At 39.7% G+C, this 21916-nt stretch overlaps 1 non-coding gene across 1 annotated transcript; it reads right to left on the bottom strand.

Annotated features, from left to right (window-relative positions):
• Window positions 1–20094: 20094 nt before the first annotated feature.
• On the bottom strand, window positions 20095–20201 carry LOC145161964 (small nucleolar RNA R71). The gene has a single exon (XR_013738819.1). It is a non-coding gene; the product is annotated as a small nucleolar RNA R71 (small nucleolar RNA).
• Window positions 20202–21916: the final 1715 nt, after the last annotated feature.

Below are 21916 nucleotides of genomic sequence, written 5' to 3'. Positions count from 1 at the left end.
AGGGAAAGAGTATTGCCTCCACTCATACTGTTGTTTCTCCCATCTTGACCATTGGGCAAGGGAAGGGGAAGAAGAGGAAAGCTCCTCAAAAACATAATTGGAAGGGAAAGTCCCAAGCGGGGTCCTCAAGAAATTATTGCACTATCCTAGACTGGAATGTAAGACAGTGCATATGTTCATTTGGTTGCTTGCATATAACATGGATATATTTAGATCACGGACAGAACTGATTGATAGAACAACAGAATATCTAGGAAACTAAAAATTGTTAATCATGGATACATATATATCCTTAACATACTCAAGCGGCTCCCATTATTGGTATCAAACCAATACCGATTCATATCGTATTATCATACCGTTGTCACGTTTAAGTTCTTTACAAGTACGGATAATTACAGCTCTGACCACTTCTGATCTTTCTAGAGGCATGTTTGGAACTGCGTCTTTGATCACAGCAACAATAACGTCACCAATATGAGCATATCGGCGATTGCTAGCTCCTATGATTCGAATACACATCAATTCTCGAGCCCCGCTGTTATCTGCTACATTCAAATGGGTCTGAGGTTGAATCATATCATTTTTTTATCTGTTTTTTACAATACAAAGGTCGAAGAAAAAAAGAAATATTGTTTGTCCAAAAAAAGAAACCCGCACCCGCTATTTTTTTTACCCAAGGCCTATTTCTTTTTTATCCCGAAATGATGAATTGAGCTCGTATAGGCATTTTGGACGCTGCTATTGAAATAGCCCTTCTGGCTATATTTTCTGTTACTCCACCCATTTCATAAAGTATTCGACCTGGTTTAACAACAGCTACCCAATATTCGGGAGAGCCTTTACCTGAACCCATACGTGTTTCTGCGGGTCTTACTGTAACTGGTTTATCTGGAAATATACGGACCCATATTTTTCCACCGCGACGTGCATTTCGTGTCATTGCTCGTCGACCTGATTCTATTTGTCTAGAGGTGATCCAAGCGGGTTCAAGTGCCTGAAGAGGATCAAAACCCTCCACACCCCACGATGGATTTACAGCTTGTACTTTTCCTGTTAGTCCATAAGGATCGGACACCCATATGCCAGGACCATACAAACCTGTAGATACAAAATTATCTATTTTTGAAACCGGAATTAAAGTAGTAGATCTGGACCAAAAGGAAAGGCCAGTTCTGATGCTCCTCCTGCCTCTGATCCTAACGAGGCTACTTGCTTTTACTGCCATGACAGGGGGCATTGGAAACGAAGCTGCCCCAAGTACTTGCAAGACATAAAGGATTCAATGTTAAGCCAACCTCGACAAGTATTTACACTATCCTATCTAAAAACTCATCACGTTTAAATTCTTGGGTTCTTGATACAAGATGTGGTTTTCACATTTGTTCTGACTTGCAGGAACTAAAAAGAAGTGAGGATGTGGAGCATGGGAAGATGAACCTGATTATGGGCAATAGGAGATCGTCACTTGTTACCAAGATTGGTGTTTATTCTTTAATGCTTAGTAGTGGGTTATGTTTAGATTTGAACAATTGTTTCTATTCGTCAGAAATGACAAGAAATATTATTTCATTTCATGGTTTATACAGACAAGGTTTTAGATATTATTTTGATAATGAGAATGGTTCTATTTATGCTTATAAAAATGGTGTATTTTATTTTGAAGAATTACCTTGTGATGGCATGTATGAAATTGTGATGGTTGTAGACAATTTAGGTAATAATGTTTTGCATATTAATTCGTCTAATGGTTTAGACAAAGCATGCTTGTGGCATTGTCGGTTTGGACATGTCAACAAGAAGTGCATTGCCCAACTCCGAAAGGATGGAGTGTTGGAATCATTTGACTTAAGTTCAGATGATACATGTGAATCTTGTTTACTTGGAAAGATTACTAAATCACCTTTCACTTGTTCTTATGAAAGAGGTGAAGGATTATTGGATCTCATACACACAGATGTGTGTGGGTTTTTTCAGATCCACCGCAAGGGATGCAAATCGATTCTATGTAACTGATATGTGCATATTTAACTATATATTTAGTATAGATTTTCATTAATTGTTAGCTAATTATTTACATATTATGGACAAAAGGTACTTAATAGTGTTCAAATTGTATTTTCAGTCCAAATGATATGCTCGGAAGCAAAAGGAAGCAGGAGAAGCAGTTGGAAGTTCGGGAGTTGAAACAAAGAAGAAAATGCCAAAAACAAGAAGGACTCGGCGAGTCAAAGCCTGACTCGATGAGTTGGATCGAAGATTCGTGAAGCTCTAGAAGTCCTTGCCGAACACGGATTTTTAATGAGGGACTCGACGAGTTGGGACCTTGACTCGACGAGTCACCTATGTTTTCAGAAAAATATAAATAGGGACTTTGAGATCGAGATGGGGACTTCTCTGGAACCCTAGGAGGCTCAGATTGCGATTGAAGGTACTGCTAGACCGAGAGAAGCTGAGGAATCAACCCTAAGTTCGATTTTGAAGAGGATTAAGGCAAATTCTAATTCATTCTTAGTTAAGCTTTTGATTGAATCATGTTCGAACCAATTGAATTCGTTTTTGAGTTTGTTTTTACTGCAATTATGAACTAAAACCTTTATCTTCTGTTTAGGGTAGATGATTTTGTGAATATGGAGTGATTTTATGGTTAGGATTAATTTTAATTGGTGATATTGTTTTGTTAAGCTTGTTAAAGAACCTCATATATTAATAACAACTATTTTCTGTTAATAAATCAGTAATTAAGTTGTATGAACATATCTTAGTTATCAATTTCATATGATTTATGTGACCACATAGTTATATGTCTAGGAATAACGAATGTGAAACTAGAATTAACTAGAAGATAGGTAAGTTAATACGTGAACTTGTGTGATACACCATCAACAAGAGGTTAATTGAATCACTAATTCAATTAACCATTACAAGTCTTACTTAACCCGAATTAATTAACTAGGGAACTTATTAATTTAGACAACTGGCCACTGCTTGAATTAATCTGTTTTCTAAGGATTAGCAATAACGAACGTGAACCTAATCATCTCAATCGGTAGCCAATGAAAAGTTAATCCGATATATTTACCATAAAATCAACCATAGGATCAATTGATTCGAACCTAAACAGAAGTCCTTATATTTACCATAAAATCATTGAATTTAGTTGCAATTTAATTGTTTAGCTGTTAGTTGCTTAATTAAGTGTTAGTTAAGTCTTAGTTAAGTTTCTAGTCTTGTAAAACTAGAGAAACCCCTTCTATTTAAATATTTATTTTAGATAATATTAGTAATTAGTTTGATTTGTGTTCCCTGAGTTCGATACCCTACTTATTTAACTATACCACAATTGATAGGTCCACTGCCTTTGTGTGTTAAATTTACATTTGAAAAGTAGGATTAAAACTAGTTGGTTTCACACACATCAAAGGTTCTGCTATGGTTGTGTTCGGTCGCCTTGGGAAGGTCGTGTGTGTTCGGGGTTGTGGTTGTATTCTTCAGGTTGTGTGGGCGCCTGGGATGGTAAGGAACGATTTCGAGGACGAAATCTAATTCAAGTGGGGGAGAGTTGTAACATCCGTAATCTTGAGGAGCAATTGTAAGGAATGAATTCCATTTTGAGGACTGGACACGGCGTGTTGGAGGAACCAACACGACGTGTCTAGTTAAGGAAAAGTGCGGTTCTCATTAAGGTCAACACGACGTGTTGATGTATAAACACGACGTGTTGGAAGCTGGGAAGGAAACCCTGATTTTTAGGATGTTGCACCCTATATAATCTAATTAAGCCCCAAGGGATGGTCTCCTTACCAGCCTCCATTAACATTAAAACCCTAAAATCGATCTTTAAGTCTCTTGTTGGTCTCCTTACCGTCAATGTTTTGCGTGCATGTTGGTTGATAATGTACCAGGTCGTAAGACGGTTCGGTGCAAATGGATCTTCAAGAAGAAGACCGACATGGATGGAAAGGTACACACGTTCAAGGCTAGACTAGTTGCGAAGGGCTTTACTCAAACCCCAGGGGTTGACTATGATGAGACCTTCTCACCAGTGATTAAGATTAAATCTATTAGGGTTATGCTAGCCATAGTTGCGTTTCATGATTATGAAATTTGGCAGATGGATGATAAAACAGATTTCCTTAATGGAAAGTTGGTTGAGGATGTTTACATGAGTCAGCGAGAGGGTTTTGTGGGTGCTAAGTACCCATATAAAGTGTGTAAGCTTGATAAATCGATTTATGGATTGAAACAAGCTTCTCACAGATGGAATCTTTGCTTTGACGAGAAAGTTAAAGAGTTTGGCTCCTCTAGAAGTGAAGATGAATCTTGTGTGTATGTCAAAGCTAGTGGGAGTATAGTCACCTTCCTGGTGTTGTATGTTTATGACATACTACTCATAGGAAACGACATTCCAACCTCGCAAGAGGTTAAGTCTTGGCTTGGAAAGTGTTTCGCTATGAAGGATCTGGGAGAGGCTGCTTATATTCTGGGAATAAGGATTTTGAGAAATAGGAGTAGAAGACTAATTGGACTTGGTCAAAGCACATATTTGGATACGGTGCTGAAGCGTTTTAGTATGGAAAATTCCAAGAAAGGAGAGTTGTCTATCCAAAGTAATACCAAACCGAGTAAGACTCAGAGTCTGAGTACTGATGTAGAGATAGAAGAAATGAGTCGAATTCCATATGCTTCCGCCGTTGGATCGATTAGATATGCTATGACATGTACTCGCCGTAACGTGGCTTTTGCTTTAAGCATGGTTAGTCGATATCAATGAAATCCGGGTAAAGCTCATTGGATAGCAGTCAAAAACATTCTTAAGTATCTACGAAGAACTGGGTCCTTGTGCTTGGTGGCAGTGATGACTTAAGAGTTACTGGGTATAATGACGCCAACGTTCAGACAGACAGAGACAACTTCCGTTCTCAATACGGTTGGGTGTTTACCCTTAATGGAGGAGCTGTAACTTGGAAAAGTTCCAAGAAGGAGACCGTGGCTGATTCTACATGTGAATCAGAGTATGTAGTTGTGAACGAAGCATCGAAGGAGGCTATATGTTTGAAGAACATCATTGGAGACCTTATAGTTGTGCCATCCATTAAGAAGCCGATGGATATTTTATGCGATAATGAATGAGCGGTTTCCTTGACCAAGGAACCAAGAGATCATGACAGATCTAGACATATCGACAGAAAATATCACTTCATCAGACATAGGGTAGAAGAAGGAAACCTCATCGTAAAGAGGGTATCATCCGAAGAGAATCCTGTCGATCCTCTCACAAAGGGTCTGAGAAGAGTTAAGCACGTTTAGCGTGCGATGAGCATTGGTCTGAAGGGTGATATTAGTTTTAGTGATTAGATAGATATTTAGAAACTTGTGACAAATAAATGTAATTGAAATTTGATGATTAAATAATGGAGATTTATTTATGAGTATCCTTTACTATTTTTTTGTCAATTGTTTATCATTGTGTTTCACTTTTGCATGTTTTACTTCCCAAATAATTAGATTATTCAAATATCCACAATCGATCATACTTTGGAAGTAAGTAGTGAATTAAGGTTGTCATGAATTGGGTTGTAGATTGTCTAACGGATTAGACATTGTAACACCCCGTTTAATAAATAAATAAATTAACGAATGTATAGTAGCCTTAAAATCAATAATTATATAGCAAGGTGTTGGTCTCGAGAAGCTAATTATCACAATTTTAGAGATTGGGGGTTAAAAGTGTAAAATCCGGATTCAGTTTGTAAATAATTATGAAGGGAGGGGCTCCGTGGTAATTATGGGAACTTAAGTTGAAAGGATTTGTAGAGGGAGGGGCTGTTTAGTAAAAATTCGGACTCAATTTGTAAAGGATTTCAGAAGGTGGGGTTTAAATGGTAAATTTTGGTCTAAGATTGAAAGAAAAAGGGAAGGATTTCAGAAGGTGTTGTCATTATTGCAAACTTTTAGAATGGAGACGGGTATTTAAAGGTTCCGCAAACCCTAACCCTAATCAACCATCTACAGCCGCCACATCTCCACCCTTATACCTCCCTTCCACCTTTGGCGCCGCCAGTCATCGAAATGCCACCACCGGACGTCGTGAACAGCCGAAAGAGAACCACCGGAGTCGGAGCTTTGAACGCGGATGCATGGGTGAAGAACGACAGGAGCCGGTGATTCGTTCTTTCTCGTGCTCCGTCGCCGCCATTCCTCTCCTACTCTTTCTCTGGCCGCTATCATAGAGCCTCAGTCGCCGCTGCCGTTCAAGACTCTCCAACCGGCGTTGCCTGGTTCCGTTGAAGACAAAGCTGCCGTCGGGCGTTAGGCTCTTGTTGCTACTATGAAGTGCTGCTTTATCGCCACCATCAGCCGCTATCTCCGGACAATGGCGCCGCTGCTGCTATTTCCTTTGAAAACGAGCGTTGCTGGTTTGTGGGTTTTCTGTTTGCTAATGTGTGTTGCTGCGTGATTGGGAACCGAAAGGAACCACCGCCACCACCGTGAGGTGGTGGCTACCACCATATGCCACCGCCAGCCACCGCAAGGGTGGTTGTGTGTGTTTATTTTAGTGAGTGAGTGTGTGTGTCCATTTGGTATTTTCATTATAATACTGTAACCGAAGCTAGAATAATAAAATGAAACTCAAAACCACCACCGTAGGGTGGTGGCTACCGCCACCAGTCGCCGTGTTGGCTGGCAGTGTGCTAGTTGTATTTGATTCGTTTGGGATGCTTGGACAAGTGGAATAGAAACCCTAACCACCACCGTGAGGTGGTGGCCGCCGCCGTGAGCCGCCATTGACCACCACTACCAGAGGTGGTAGTGGGTGGTGCCCGACTAGCGAAACCCTAATGGGCCTGGTGAAACCCTAATGGGTCTATTGAAACCCTAATTGACCTAAAGATTTATTTTTGGGCATATTGGGCTATGATTGGGTTGGAAACCCTTATTAGGGTTTAGAAAACCCTAATTAGGCTTTAGAAAACCCTAATTTTGGAATCATGGGCTTGGACTTATCGGGACCTGCATTTTGGGCCATTGGAATTGGACTATGTATTAAGCCCGATTACACCACATGATTTATCTAGTAGAGTAATGGACTTAATGGATTAAGTCCTTTATGGGTTAAGTGAGAAACACTTAACCCTAATCGTCATTTTATATGAAAACCCTAATTTCACTTGGGCCTTGAGTTGGGCCTTTCCTTTGGGCTTTGGTGATTGGTCTAATAATGGGCCATTCAAGAACAACTTTATGGACTAATAATATATAAATGGGCTTAAGGGTAAGGCCCATATGAGGGGTTAGGCCCAATTTGGAAAATTGGGCCATAGATGGGCCATATCTGGGCCTTGATGATTATGAGATGTTGGACCATTGTAATGCCACATGTGTTGGATTGGACTAATTGTTTGGGCCTTAGGGAAGACCATGTAGAGGGTTGGGCCCAATTTGGAAAATTGGGCCATATGTTGGGCTTTAACTCATAGTTGACTTTTGGGCCTTTGGATTGGGCCTTGGGCTTGAGTAAAGCTAAGTTAGGGGTAAAGTAGTATTTACCCCAAGTTTGTACTTATGGTTATGTGTTGGAACCCAATTATTAATTGGGTGTTATTTTGAGGTTGACAGATCGGGAATCTGTCATCCAGCAGCTAGAGTTTTCGTCTGCGGGACTTCAGCAGTGTGATGTGAGTTACCTTCCAGTAGAAGTGGGTCTAAGGCCACAATTTCGGCCCACTAGTAGGAGTTGTTTGTTGATGATTTTCTTTGTGATAATTATCTGGTATGTCATTATCTGTTATGTTTGTGTGTTAGGATGCTATGTGATACATGTTAGTAGTAGTAGGGTGAAATAGTCTCGGATACCGGTTGAAAGATACCGAAGGGGTCGTTAGAACCCATGCATGCCTAGCAGTACGTTATGTTACGTTATTATGTGGTAGTGGTAGGGGTGGAATAGTCCCCGGTTACCGGTTGAAAGTTACCGAAGGGGAGGTCAGCTCCCGGATACCGGTTGAAAGATACCGAAGGGGTAGGCCGGGCACCCAGATATGCCTGACAGTATATTTATGTATTTTATGCTATGTTATTATGTGGTAGTGGTAGGGGTGAAATCGTCCCCGTTATCCGGTTGAAACAGACCGAAGGGGAGGCCAACACCCAGATATGTTAGGCAGTTATCTGGTTGAAAGAGACTGATGGGGAGGCCAGCACCCAGATATGCTAGGTAACTATCCGGTTGAAATAGACCGAACGGGACGCCGACACCCAGATATGCTTGGTTATGTATGTTACTATATGGTATGTGGTATGATGGGGTAACTCACTAAGCTTCGTGCTTACGGTTTTCAGTTTTGGTTTCAGGTACTTCGTTTTCAAAGGAAAGGAGTCGACTCGATCGTAGCACATCACACGATGTTTTCCGCACATGAAATCTTTGGGATTACACTCTGATATTATTTCATGATAACATGTTTGACTATTGACACTTTGGTTTTGACATGAGATGTTATTATGAATGTTTTATTACTTATGGTTTTATAATAACTTATTTAAAAATGAAATTTTTGGCCTTGAATTTTGGGATGTTACAGACTTAGCAATGGGTTGCTGCAACATTCATGAGTACTTGAAAATAGGGATTTTAAGTATCAGATTAACCCACGTTCAAAGAATTACTTCATGGAATTTATCACAAGTAATTCTGAGACGATAATATTGTATAATATTTAAACGAAGATATATGAGTTGTTGTTTACGATTTGGTTGTGCATTGATAATGCGTAAACACATCAGTAACTTGATGTTATAAAACGTATTATTGTGCATGATTTGATGAGTAAATAGTGCAAGCATATAAGTCAAAGTTTATTTGTTCCTTTTGCCCTAACGGAAAAAGCGATATCTTTGGCCCCTCGATGATTTGGTGTTGACTTGTGTGTCGGGCCCGTTCAAGACTTAATTGATGTGTTCAATTGTAGTTTTCTTGTCATTACAAATCAGAAATCGGGAAACAAACTGTTGGACAATGAGAATGACCATGTTCCATGTCATTTGTCCACATGATATCTTGCAGAACGGAGTATTATATGATCACTTATCTTAGGACACACTACTGACTAGGTCAGAGTTCGACAACGGCTTTGAGAGCTACAATTTGCTAGTCAATTTTGGAGTTATACTTGCAATCATAGTTATTAGACTTATCCAAGTGGGAGACTGTTGGATTAGGTGTCTAAACCCATAAATTGGTATGTACTTGAATTGATAGTAGCACGGTCCTTTTGGGTTGCCTTCATACTAGCAACTAGACATGATGACCTATTGAGAAAGAGGAAGAATTTATTATTTGGAATATCAAATTAATATATAAAATGATTTATTAATGTATTATGAAAATAATACATTAATTAGAAATCATGTTATTTAATTAATATTTAATCAAAAAAAAATTTGGAATTAATTTTAGGATTAAAGGAATTAATTAAAAGTTCAGAAGCTTATTAGCAATTAATTAATAGTTGTGATTTTGGGCTCTTGGACCACCCTAGAAGGGTTGGATGAAAACTTCTTGGGAGGCCTTAGAATTTTCGTCCAAGGCCTTAGGGATGGGGAGTCCATGGGCTGCTTAGGCCTTAAGTTGGAAATTAGGGTTTCCTCCAGCAAACCCTAGCTTTGGCTCTAAGCAACCAACAACTATTTGAATATCCTCAACCCAATGGATTTCGACTATGCCATCAAACCCTAAGGATAGCCAAAATCTTGAAACATCTTCCTCATCTCTCCTCTCATGCTCTTGCATAGTGTGTTTATGAGCCATTAGAGGTGTTACACTTGTAACACTTGTTTTCAAAGCTCAAGATCTTCAAGGAATCCATTGTTATTACAACATAATAATAAAGATATGTATTCTAACCCTTGGTTTGTCAATTTCGAAAATTCTAGTTGCCTCTTAGGGTTTCTTGTTTTGTGTTAAATGTTTGTATGTCTAATAAAGAAAACATAGATCCAATATATTAGGGTTGCATGCGCACATAGGATTATTTGCTATGCTCAAAACCCATCACGTTATGCGAGTGTGGGCGGGGCCCGTTACACTCATTGGGCGGGGCCCGTTGATTCACAGATCTGTATGCCAGACGGGGTCCGATGTCGGGCGGGGCCCGATGACCAGGGTGGGAACCGATGACCAGGGTGGGGCCCGATGACCGGGCGGGGCCCATTATATGTTTATTTGTGTATGTATGGTATGTGGTATATTGGGGAACTCACTAAGATTTATGCTTACAGTTTTCAGTTTATGTTTCAGGTACTTCGGTTTTCAAATGGAAGAGCTGGGGATGATTGCAGAGCACACACCACATGTTTCCGCATTCTGTGATTTATCTGATTTGATGATGTTTTGATAAACATCAATTAACTTGGTTTTATGGAAATTTTATGTATTAACGATTTATTAATCTAAAAACAAAAAATTTATGTCATTATTTTAGGACGTTACAAGTTGGTATCGGAGCCTTGGTTTGAGGGATTCAGACATACTCTCGGTGTGTATAAACTCAAACTGAGGATTTGGTTAAGTTTTCAAAAAGAAAATTGTTTTTAACAAAATAGTTTATAAGATAAGAAAGAGTGTGTGCATTGAATCAGCCGAGCTCAAGTAAGTTTTTCCCAAATTACCCATACATGTTATATGATATGATTTGATTTATGAACTTGTCAATCGCATGCTAGTAGGGCTAAGGATCTGCTCAGTTTTGCATGGTAGAATGCTAGGAGAGATGCCTTTGTATGCCTATTGTATGAGCTTGTAGACCTGCATGCTAGTTCTGATTAGCCAGTGATAGGTTGGCCTGTTATGTGACGCCTGGTAGTCTAGGAAGCATGGGATGTTGGGTTGTGTATAATTTGTATGCGTAAAGCAATCAGTAGCGGGAGTGGGAGCTCCTAGTATGAATGGTAGTATGTGGAATTGGATGCTCGTGATTATTCTATGGATTGGAGTGCTACTGCACGAATGTTGCTTGCTGTGTGCTTTTTGGAACTCTTAGGTGATGGGAGTTAGCTACTAAGTTAATATGTCAAGTCATATGTGAAAAAGGTTGAATAATCTTAGAGTGATGGATTTGACCCTATTGCGCAACTTTTGTCTGAGTCCAACCGTTGTAGGTATGAGTCTGTTACTCGAAGGATTATCCAAGCCTTGTTGTATGTGATTGTATTCATGAGGTGGGTGACTGGCGTTACAGGGAGTTCTTCAGCAGCTGATGGCAGGGTGAGGTCAGGAACCTGGGAAAGCCTAGGGAGTTGCTTTAGTAGGTTTTGTTGCACTGGGTAGCGAGTGTTTGGTGTATGGATTGAGAAGGTGACTTAGAGGATTCAGGAGGATTCTTGAGGAAAGTATGGATAGGTGTGGAAGGTAGTATTGGGCCCGTACTACTGAAAGCACATGATCCATACTCGAATTGGGAAAGTGTTGGAGAATTTAGGGATCCTGTGAGAGGAGGATTCTTGGTTATGTTCTAATCGCTCGCATGTGGTTTTTGGTATGGTGTTGAGCACTCAGAAGGGGGTTTAGGTTCTGGTTCTGGCTCAGGGCAGGTACTGAGTCGATCGATGTACGTAGGCGGGAGTTCATCTCATCAGAGATTACTCGCGATATTTTGGAATGGACCTCAGTGACCTTTGATTCAGTCAAAGAAGGGATTTTAGAGCTCTTTGATAGCCATCTCAGGGCCTTTCGGGCCGAGATTGTAGTAGGGCAGTTGGGGGCTCGTCTGGAGCCCAAAGCTTGTGGATCCCTAAAATCCTTCAGGAAGAAGGATCATGTGTTAGTTCTTGTCATTTGGGATCGGAGGTGAGTTTTTCACCATGTCCTCAGGAGGAGGAGGTCAGGATTCCTTCAAATGCTTTTACAGGTATGTTATCTTCTGCTTTCTTCTGGGTCGTTATCGGAAATTTGTATTTCTTCGGAATTTTTCTTAGGTCTGGGTAAGCAATATCTCGGGTTGGTTCACTGCTATAGTCTGGGTTATCAAAGATTGTTATATGCCATTCTGCATGTCGAGAGTTTTCAATGAATCTTTAGAGGGTCGTATTTTGTTGAGCGGGTTTCAGCGTGCTCGGTTGTTGATCCGGGTATTTGTCGAGATCAATTATGGGGTATTGCTTGAAGAATCTTTGGTCACGGTTAGCTGGTTAGTTCTCTACTTTAGTCAAGGTTCAGTTGTTTAAAATTTTGACCTGGTGGGATCAACGGTCGTCTAGGAAAGAACTTTTGGGGTTCAAACACTACCGTTGCTAGGAGAGGAGTGGTAGCAGGAAGATGGTGGTGTCAGTTGCATGAGTTGTTTGGTTACTGGGAATGTCATGGGGGTTGTATGATCGCATGGGTTGTAGACGGTTAGAGTTCAGTGGTTCTTCGAAAATGGAAGTTGGGGTGAAGATTTGTCGGTCAGGACAAGGGTTATGGTTTTAGTCATCAATATAAAAGACATAAGGAGTTGGTGTGGTGTCATGGTAGGTGATCGGGATTATCGGGTGTGCTAAGATTTCGGGGAATATTCTCCTGGATTTCAGGAGTTGGGTGATCATTGATATTGGCTAGTAATGGAATGCTAGTGTTGGTAAGCGCAGGTCATAAGCGATTTTTGCTATATGAGGTTTGATGGGTTGGGAAATCCTTCAGATTTATTGGATAATAGATCTTCGTCGAATCCAAGTGGGGAAGAATCGATCAGAATCTTTGGGAGCAGAATCAGGTGTGGAACTAGGGTAAGTTCCACATCCCAGTCAAGAGGGAAACGACGCAAGTGGTTGTCTGGATTAAAGATGTGTAAGTTGGGAGTTCGGGAAACTTCCAACAACTGGTCGGCATTTTCTTGTTATGCATAACAAATTTGAGGATGGTACCAGGTCGAGGGTTGTGTTAGAGCCTCACTGTCTGTTCCTGTCTGATGAAGGCTTTGGGGCTCGAAGCATGACCCAGACACCTAGTTGATTTCAGTCGAATGCGGGTTCAATTCAGGATAACTAGGGGTGAGATGGTTTGGGTGTGGTGAAACCAGGGGTGGTAATTATGGTCGGTTAGAACTTATAAGTGTTCAAGAATGCGATGGGATCGTAGCATTCATCAGTTTGAGGTAGTCTATTTTCGGAGGTGGTCATGAACACAAAGGGGGGATCAGTTTGTGCCTTGGGCATGCCGGTCAGGATTGTCGAGGGGTATTCTCTTTTTATAGGTTGAGAACCATTGGGGTCCGAGGCGGAGTCGGGCCCGTGTAGCTCTAAATGGGTGGGACCTGTGGGCAAGGCCGCTCCGTGGTATAGTTGGGTTGGACCCGTGGGCGAGGCCCGTGTGTTTATGGAAATGCAGGTGGGACTTGGTTGAGACTGATGGGTCAAGGTATTGGATCTTGGGTTCCAGGATTGAGTGGGTGGTCAGTTTGTGGCGCAGAGGGGTTTATAGGCTGGGTAGCCTTGTTATTTGGATTCTTGGGAAACCGGTGATTGGACCAGGAGCGAGACTGGTAGTCTCAGTGTTGGGTTGGGAACCTTTACCTTCATGTTTAGGGAGGGGTTGTCGTGAATCAGAGGTTTTTGGGTGAAATGCAAGAGTGGATATTTGGGTCTCGGATTATGAGCTGGGTACCGAGTTGGTTCTTAGTAGGAACTCGCGTTGGGAATCGCGGGTGTTTATTTGTACGGTCTTCCGTTCAGTAGGATATAAAATGAGGTATCAATATGTCGAGGGCATCAATGGAAGGGTTCACGGTTAATGAATGATTTTAATTTTGTTGGCAGATCAGGCTCTTGTGTTTTGATTTGGTTCTATCTATGTGGGGTCAGGCAAGTATGGGGTTTCAAATTTTCAGATGGAATTCATTATGTGAATGGTCATGGATTTCTTCAGATGGTTAGATCAGGGTGGTTCAGTTCGCAAGGTTGTGTGAGGACCACAACATGCATGGAACTAGTAAGTGGTAGGTCGTTGGAGGCCCATCTGGTAGCATTCACTTTTAGCATTGGATTTGGTGACGTCAGGTTTGTCGGGCTGTTATGATCGGTTGGAGCCGTAAGTGGTGATATAGCTTGGGGCAATTAGTGCCAGATGAGGCCTTCATTCGGAAATCGCATGGTGCGATTGTGTGTGTCTTTTGACTCAACAATCGGGCAGGAATCTGGTGTTTCAATTAGATACAGACAAGTTGGGACCAGGGAGGTCTCGGTTGCTTGGGAAGACAACGAGTTAATTCAAGGCGGTATCAGTGATTTGGGACTCGCGTGTGGAGTCGCTTGTTATTCGGAGAGTATGGTAATACATTTGCAGCTTGGACAGGATAATCTCATAATAAATGATTTGACCCTGTTGCGCAACTCTCGTCCGAGTCTAACCGTTGCAGGGATGAGTCCTCTACTCGAAAGATTATCTGAGTCTACTGTCAAGTGTAAGTGTTCTGCAGCAATAGTGGTCATTGATTCCGTTTACATTAGAAGCATCAGTTGATCAAGGGTTGAAAGCGTTCTGATTAAGTCTGGTTTTCAATGAGATTATGGCATGGAAGTGGTCGGTATGGGTTGTTTGTCGGGGAGTCAGACCAATTCTAGATTTCAGGTTTCAGGTATGGTAGGGCTGGTTTTATGCATGGGATAATAGATTTTTCTCCTTCGCGTTTGGGAGGTTGATATGTGCATATTTAACTATATATTTAGTATAGATTTTCATTAATTGTTAGCTAATTATTTACATATTATGGACAAAAGGTACTTAATAGTGTTCAAATTGTATTTTCAGTCCAAACGATATGCTCGGAAGCAAGATGTCACAACTGGAAATTCTGATACCTTGTAAAACCCTTAACAAAGATAACATTGTAGTTAAAGCTTGGAAAAACATGTATGATGCTTGTTCAATGATCACAAAAATTCCATCAAATACTCTACACAAACATTTAAGTAGTCAACAAAAGGTTGGACACCCTAAAAATCCCGGTTTAAGTCCATTTTGGACTAGGATTTTCTTGTTGGGCCTACTGGACCAATAAGTTTCCAATTTGATTATTTTGGGCTTAGAACTCTTATATGGGCTCTAATTGGACCCACTTTCTTTTATTTTAACATTTTGGGCCATAATGGGCCTAGAATGAAATAAAATACCCTTATTGGGCCATAACAAATTTAATTAAACCCAAAGGGCCATAAAAACTCATGCTTTGATGTATATTGGACCCATATCTTGGACTTAAGCACTCAAGGCCCACATTCTTTTCTTTCTTTCCTCTTTCTCGGCCCAAGAAGAAAACAAAAAAAAAATAGAAATTCATGAAATAAGGAGGGTTAGCCACCTCCTTATTACACCATAAACTTCCAAGCAACATCACATACCTCCATGCAACCATCCTATCACCTCTCTCTCTTCTCCTTTCTTCTTCTTAATTCTCGGCCAAAGGAAAAACACACACACATTTCACCAACTTCTTTCAACCTCATTCTCTCTAGAAAGTCTTCATTTTCCTTCTCAAATTTTCGAAGATCTAAGGTGGATCAAGAAGGTTCCCACCAAAAATCATCAATTCTTGGTAAGTCCTACCACACTTAAGTTGTATAACTTCATCTTCATGTTAGATCACTCATTCTAAGTAAGTTTTTGGTGATCATACTCCTAGAAACCTACTAAGTTCGAGATCCATCCAAGAAAGCTTGCTAGGGCCGAAAATAGCATCAAACTCTTTCACTTCTTCTTCAAAACCGAACCCACAAACTCAAGGTGAGCTTCATACCCCTTGTTTTCGGTTTTATAATGTTTTTGGGGGAGAATACAAGTGCTTTTGTGTTAGATCTATGTATATATGCATGTTTATGTGTTTAACTTTTAGATCTTTACTTGAAAATGAAGTTTATCACTTGGATCTTCATACAAACCTTGAGAAAAGTATGTGTCCTCACATATAATACTTGTAAACTTGTAGATCTGGGATTTATCCACTTAAAATAGCAAAAATAAGTGTTGTGAACAAACTTAGATAACTAAAACTCAAAAATCAGCCCTTGACAGAAAAGTTTTAGTCCAATCTCAGACTGTTTTGACCAACTTAATGAGAATATTTTTCAAAACTGTTTTACATGCAAAAAGTTCAGGATATTACCTTTAAAATGACTACTCTCACGTTTTTATACGATTTTTCTACTATTTTTGGCGAATTTTACAAAACTGCCTATCAGATTTGAAATAATTTCGGACCAACCTGTGAAGGTGAGCAATTTCACACTTGTTAGAGGACAATAAAAATTATGAGAAAAACTGTGAACAAAGTAGACAAAATTTCCAAACTTCCAGAATTTACGGATCCAAATTTTGACTTACGATGATTTTTCTACAAATTTTCCAACAACTAGGTCAGAAAAGCCAAAAACCAGGAAAATGTGTATTTCACAAAAATCAAGCCAAAAATGATATTTTTGACAAAAATGAGTTTAAAATGTTATTTTTACCACAAACTAGTCAAAAACACAAGTTTTGAACAAAATGGGGGCTAAAGTGTTATTTTTACTATAAGTGGGCCTTAATTGAAAACTTTGTGGCTTATTGGGCCAAGAACGTCATTTTTACAAAAAGTGGGCTTTTTATATCAATTTTGTAAATAATCGAGCTAAAATAAACAAAACAATAACAAACGGGTTAAAAACGATATTCTTATCCTTATTGGGCCTGGAAATAATATACATGTTTAGTGGGCCTTAGTGCCCCTTTTACGTGTATATTGGGCTCATGGTAGACATTCATATTTCTTTTGTGCCTGGAAATAATAGATACGTATAGTGGGCCTTAATGGTCCACTTATATGTTTATTGGGCCTGGGAATAAGTTTTATATGTGTTCTTCTTTCTTTTCCGTGTAAATTTCCGATTAAGGATCTAGTGAGACCTGTCGGTTGGCACCTTTGAGTGTACAATCGTAGCCTGTAGTTATAACCAGAGTTTGCTGAAGGGAAAGCGCGAGTTTGTGTATAGATCTATACGGGGGTGACACCCCACACCTGAGCTGTTCGCTACAGTTAGACTAGGCCAGTCTAGGGTGACAAAAACCTTATTCTATTCCGGCGGCGTCCCAAAGAAGCAAAGAGAGGCGAAATTGTCATTATTATGTATGGTTATAGCGACTCACTTAGATGAATTAACGTTATAAGATTTACGGGAAACCATTCTATTTTTTTTTGGGATAAAACAGGAAACCATTCTATTTTCTTTTTGGGATAAAACAGGAAACCATTCTATTTTCTTTTTGAGGATAAAACGGGAAACCTTCTTTTTGATAAAACGATAATTTATAAGCACCGGTACTCAACCACCGGGGTTGAGATTCCAGCATCAGCTATCGCAGACAACATCGGGTTGTCTGGAAATCATTCTCTTTCTATTTTCGTAAACATTAACACACATGCATTAATATAAGATCAAACACAAATATTTCAAACCATTTCTTTTTAGAAAATATCGGATTTCTAAAAGCGCTATGACAACCATTCTAAACAAGTACAAAAACCATTTTTATACAAAACTGCTTATGAACTCACCAACTTTTTAGTTGACGCTTTTCAAAACGACTTGTATTCTCAGGAATTCCAGTAGCAGGTAATAAGTTCGACTATAAGATCAAGTGGTGCGACTTCAAGAAATTTTACTTTCTTACTTTTGTGTAACTGATGAACCAGATTCAATATGTAAACTATGTAAGTGTGTATTTCCAATGTATGATGTTTGGTTGCTATGTTTCATTTATATTCAATTGTTATGATACTGTACATGAAGTCATCCGCCCCCGGACGTTTCCGTCGTCCAGGTTCGGGGGTGTGACACAAAAGGAAGCAGGAGAAGCAGTTGGAAGTTCGGGAGTTGAAACAAAGAAGAAAATGCCAAAAACAAGAAGGACTCGGCGAGTCAAAGCCTGACTCAACGAGTTGGATCGAAGATTCGCGAAGCTCTAGAAGTCCTTGCCGAACACGGATTTTTAATGAGGGACTCGACGAGTTGGGACCTTGACTCGACGAGTCACCTCTGTTTTCAGAAAAATATAAATAGGGACTTTGAGATCGAGATGGGGACTTCTCTGGAACCCTAGGAGGCTCAGATTGCGATTGAAGGTACTGCTAAACCGAGAGAAGTTGAGGAATCAACCCTAAGTTCGATTTTGAAGAGGATTAAGGCAAATTCTAATTCATTCTTAGTTAAGCTTTTGATTGAATCATGTTCGAACCAATTGAATTCGTTTTTGAGTTTGTTTTTACTGCAATTATGAACTAAAACCTTTATCTTCTGTTTAGGGTAGATGATTTTGTGAATATGGAGTGATTTTATGGTTAGGATTAATTTTAATTGGTGATATTGTTTTGTTAAGCTTGTTAAAGAACCTCATATATTAATAACAACTATTTTCTATTAATAAATCATTAATTAAATTGTATGAACATCTCTTTGTTATCAATTTCATATGATTTATGTGACCACATAGTTATATGTCTAGGAATAACGAATGTGAAACTAGAATTAACTAGAAGATAGGTAAGTTAATACGTGAGCTTGTGTGATACACCATGAACAAGAGGTTAATTGAATCACCAATTCAATTAACCATTACAAGTCTTACTTAACCCGAATTAATTAACTAGGGAATTTATTAATTTAGACAACTGGCCACTGCTTGAATTAATCTTTTTTCTAAGGATTAGCAATAATGAATGTGAGCTTAATCATCTCAATCGGTAGCCAATGAAAAGTTAATCCGATATATTTACCATAAAATCAACCATAGGATCAATTGATTCGAACCTAAACAGAAGTCCTTTTTATCATTGAATTTAGTTGCAATTTAATTGTTTAGCTGTTAGTTGCTTAATTAAGTGTTAGTTAAGTCTTAGTTAAGTTTCTAGTCTTGTAAAACTAGAGAAACCCCTTCTATTTAAGTATTTATTTTAGATAATATTAGTAATTAGTTTGATTTCCGTTCCCTGAGTTCGATACCCTACTTATTTAACTATACCACAATTGATAGGTCCACTGCCTCTGTGTGTTAAATTTACATTTGAAAAGTAGGATTAAAACTATTTGGTTTCACACACATCAAGTTTTTGGCGCCGTTGCCGGGGAACGGTTCAAAAAAAATTAATTCTAATTTCTAGTATTATCGATCCTTTGTGTGAGATTAATATTGCACAAAGTTACTGCTTTAGTAGTCTAGGTATTAGGTTTAGTTTTAATTTTATCTAATTTGTTAGAATTTCTGTTTCATATTTTTAGCCTTGAACTCGCCGAGTGCAATCGAAGCTACTCGACGAGTCCATCGCTGAAACCCAGTTTTGTTTTTAATTTATTTTTCTTCTTTTTACGCGTGTTTCTTGCTTTGGTCGCAGGTAGTACATGACCCGAGGATCCAATACACCTTTGGTTCCACCACTTGAAGACCCGGAAGCAACTTTGAAGAAAAACAAAGGCTACACCGTAGGATAAACCGCAACATCGAAGAATTCTCCTTTAAAGAATCTTAAGTCTGTTTTTAGTAAGAAAAAGAACAAGAAAGCAGGTGAGTCCAGCAGTCAAAAGAGCGAAGGAAGTAACCTCGGAAATCTTGGAGACGATACATTCCACGAAGAAGCCGAATTTGAGTACGATTACGAATCCAAATCCGAAGAAGAAAGCGACTTTGAAGGCGAATTAGCTAACCCCATGGCTAAGATCGATGAAGTTCCCATGGGCGAATGGAAAAAGAGGATACGTGACGATACCGGACCGGGACTAGTGCAACCCATCATTCCTGCGACTACCACTTTCGAACTAAAGGGCCACATAATTGCTCAACTCAAGGAGATCCCATTCTACGGGAAGGATCATGAAGATGCATACAAACATCTAGATGAGGTCAACGATATAGCCGATTACTTTAATGTCCGCAATGTGGCTCGCGACACCGTTCTGCTCCGTATGCTACCGGTCACATTTAAGGGAGTCGCAAAAGATTGACTGAAATCACTCCCGCCTGGATCCATCACTACTTGGGCTAAGATGAAGACGGAATTCATAGACCAATTTTGCCCTCCTTCAAAGATAGCCAAGTTGAAGAAAGCCATAGCAAACTTTAAGCAACAAGCTGGAGAGTCCTTGTACGAGGCGTGGGAGAGATACAAAGGCTTACTAAGGAATTGCCCACATCATGATCTTAATAGCCAACAAGAAGTATCCATTTTCTATGATGGAGTAAATGTGACCACAAGATAGCTTCTTGATTCGCAAGGACCGCTCACAAAGAAAGCACCCCCGGTGATAAAAGAGCTAATTGAAGAATTCTCTAAACACTCTAGAGAATATCATAATCCAAGGAATGAATTAAGTAGGGGGGTGGTGAACTCAATTAATGATAGCATAGCAGCAATGATGGCTAAACTAGAGAGTTTGGATCGAAGAATGAATAAGATGGACCAATCCATCCACGCTATCCGGGTAGGATGTGAGAATTGTAAAGGGCCCCACCTTACTAGAGACTGTGATTTGGACGAGGACGGGAACCGGAAAGCACAAGTATGTTATTCAAGTGGTGATAGGTACGATGAAAATTGGCGAAAACCCAAGAAGGAATGGCTCCCGTATGATGAGTACAAAAAAGGCAAGGGAGGAGAAGTATAAGCAAAAAGAAAGAGGTTTTTATCAAAAAGAGGAATAGGTGCTGGAGAAGAAAGCTGACTTGGAAGATATGTTCACAAGATTTGTAGCCGCGTCTGAGAAGAGGCATAATGATACTGATGCTGAAATGAAAGAGCAACGAAATATGCTTAGAAAACATCAAGCTATGATGAAGGATCAACAAATTATGCTTAGGAATCAGCAAGCATCTATTCATAACATTGAAAAACAGCTAGGTCAGCTTGCACAACAAATCAACCAAAGAGCGCCCGGTGAACTTCCTAGCAATACCGAGCAAAATCCAAGAATGACACATGTGAATGCAATAACAACAGATTCTAAGCCAATTTACACTCCTCTGACCTCTATCCAGAAGAATCCCAACAAGGTGCGAACAGAAGAAGTAAGTAGCTGGAATTCGAGTAAACCCGACTCGACTCGCCGAGTCGCCAACATGGACTCGATGAGTCGGCAACCTGATAACAAAAACTGCTCTCTTTTGAAGCCTTACCGATCCTCTTTGCCATTCCCGAGCCGAGCCATACCTGATAAGTAGATTCAAGAATATAGGAGGTTTATGGAGCACATAAAGGCACTCCAAGTAAATATTCCGTTTGTTGAAACGATATTACAAACACCGAAATATGCAAGTTTGCTTCAAAACCTCTTTACCACTAGAAGAAATATAGAAGAGCTTGCTGAAATAGTGCTGAATGAACTGCTAGAAAAGAGGGGCGATCCGGGGAGCATCACTGTACCTTGTCAATTTGGGAACTTAATGACCACACGAGCATTGACGGATTCGGGTGCAAGTATTATTATTATGCCATATTCCTTCTTCCAAAAGTTAAACCTTCTGCACCCAAAGCCAATTCCAATGAAGATTCATCTAGCCGACAAATCGATAGTACATCCAATGGGAGTATGTGAAGATCTCCTTATCAAAATTGATAAGTTAGTATTTCCGGTTGACTTCATAATATTAGACATGGAGGAGGACTTTCAAGTTCCCATAATTCTTGGGCGACCATTCTTGAATACCGCTTGTACCTTGGTAGACATGCGTAAATCTACGCTAACATTAAGGGTGGGAGATGATTCGGTAATTTTTGAAGTAGAGAAAAAGGAGAAGCCCAAAGAGTTAAAAGAAGATAAGGTTTCCTCAATGATTTTAGACGATGAAGTGTTGGAGAGAGAGCTTTCTTACTTGCAAGAGGTCGATCCAAACCAATTCTTATTATCCTTGGAAGAGAAT

Source organism: Lactuca virosa, chromosome 2, assembly GCF_052849685.1.
Source record: "Lactuca virosa cultivar CGN04683 chromosome 2, Lactuca_virosa_CGN04683_v6, whole genome shotgun sequence".
Classification (NCBI taxonomy): Eukaryota; Viridiplantae; Streptophyta; class Magnoliopsida; order Asterales; family Asteraceae; genus Lactuca; species Lactuca virosa.
Note: the sequence above shows the minus strand (reverse complement) of the source record. Positions and strands in the feature narration are given on the sequence as shown.